The sequence below is a fragment of the Frankliniella occidentalis genome, unplaced genomic scaffold (genome assembly GCF_000697945.3).
Source record: "Frankliniella occidentalis isolate FOCC.00 unplaced genomic scaffold, Focc_3.1 Scaffold34, whole genome shotgun sequence".
NCBI classification, from domain to species: domain Eukaryota; kingdom Metazoa; phylum Arthropoda; class Insecta; order Thysanoptera; family Thripidae; genus Frankliniella; species Frankliniella occidentalis.
This window is the reverse complement of record NW_026267164.1, coordinates 461813-463328: the sequence shown is the minus strand read 5'-3', so window position 1 is coordinate 463328 and position 1516 is coordinate 461813.

The window sequence follows — 1516 nt, the reverse complement described above, 5'->3', positions numbered from 1 at the left end:
CCCCCGCCCCTCCCCTCCGGGCCGACCGCTCTCGCTTTCATTGGTGAAGCCTATCGCTCTCGCCCCCGCAGCATCATCACTGATTGTCCACAATATGTGGTGGACGCGGGGGGAGGCGGGGCCGGCCGTGGCCTCCACTTTATGAGGCGAGGAGGAGTCCATCTCCGGCCGGCCAGGCGAGATGATGGATCATGTCGCGGGGCAGCAGCCCTGGTCCAGCGCAGCGGCGGCGTTGAGGAGGTCGGGAGGGATAAAGGTCGGCGAGGGCGGGGGCTGTTGCATAAGGAAGAGGTCCGATATCTGACACCCATTCCTCCTTTTGTTGTTTGCGAAAATAAGAAAGACGAGGAGTGCGGGGAGTTTCTCGTGGGTGCTCGGGCCGCGGCCGGCGCCCCCCTATTCCTCGCCGCCTGACCTGGCCCAACCAGCACCGGCGGCAAGGTCGGCTGCTCGTCTGTCTCCGCGGCCGCCACCCCCGCACAGCTCGGCGGCACGATACGATCACGTGCCAGGTCGTCATGTGCAGGCGCCACCCACGCGCCCGCACCGGCACGGGCCGGGCACGGGCGGGCTCGCTGGGAAAAATATGTTTCATGTACGATATATTTCGTAATTCGCCATTTACAAAACGAGTCGTGCATGTACCGGGTGATTCAGAGCAGAGCGCGCCGCCGAGTCGAGGATAGGCAAACCCGCAACACGGCGGCGCGTGCTCTGAATCACCCGGTACCTGGTGTAACTGTAAATACGCACCAGTGTTGCAGGATTGCATACTCAATATGGCCGCAGGGGCCATGGTCCCTTACGGGTATAAAGAGTTAGTAGGCAAACCCGCATGACTGCTGCGTATTCACAGTTACATCCGGTACAACGTCCCACTCTAGTTCGTTACTCGATTCCAAGCGAGATTCCAAGTGGATACGCATGGCTTGTAAATTTTACCATTTTTAGTTTTACTTGTACGGTATCTTCCATGGAAAATTTTCCTGTAACCGGTACGAAAAAAAATTTAGTTGCCCGCGGGTCTGTGGAGTTACCGCCGTCCGTCAGTCCATCCTTTCGCAAATACGAAGGTCAAACCTGGTATTTCCATCCCTTACAGTCAGGTGGTTGGGCCAGAGGTCAGTGCGGCCGTACCAGTACAATGCGGCCGCGTACGATGCCCAACTGAATGCACGGGCGAATGAAAAGATGGTCCCACAAGAGATGGATCTCATGGACTGAATCTGAAAAGGAACTTTTGCGCGCGTAAAGGGCGGGCGGAGGGCGGAGCTGGCGGCGCCGGCAGCCGGCAGACTGCGCGGCATTGTCTACCAAAGCGCAATATCACGGAGGCTTTTTCCCTCCTTCTGTCTGACTACTGTTTGCTACACCCCACACCCACTGGAAAGAGGAAGAGAGGGAGAGAGACTGGTTGGCCTGCGGCGAGTAAGAGGGCCGACTCTACTGCCATATGTGGGATACGGGTTATGCGTGTGTGAGCGTGTAATGGGGTAGGGAAGGGCGGGAGGGGGCG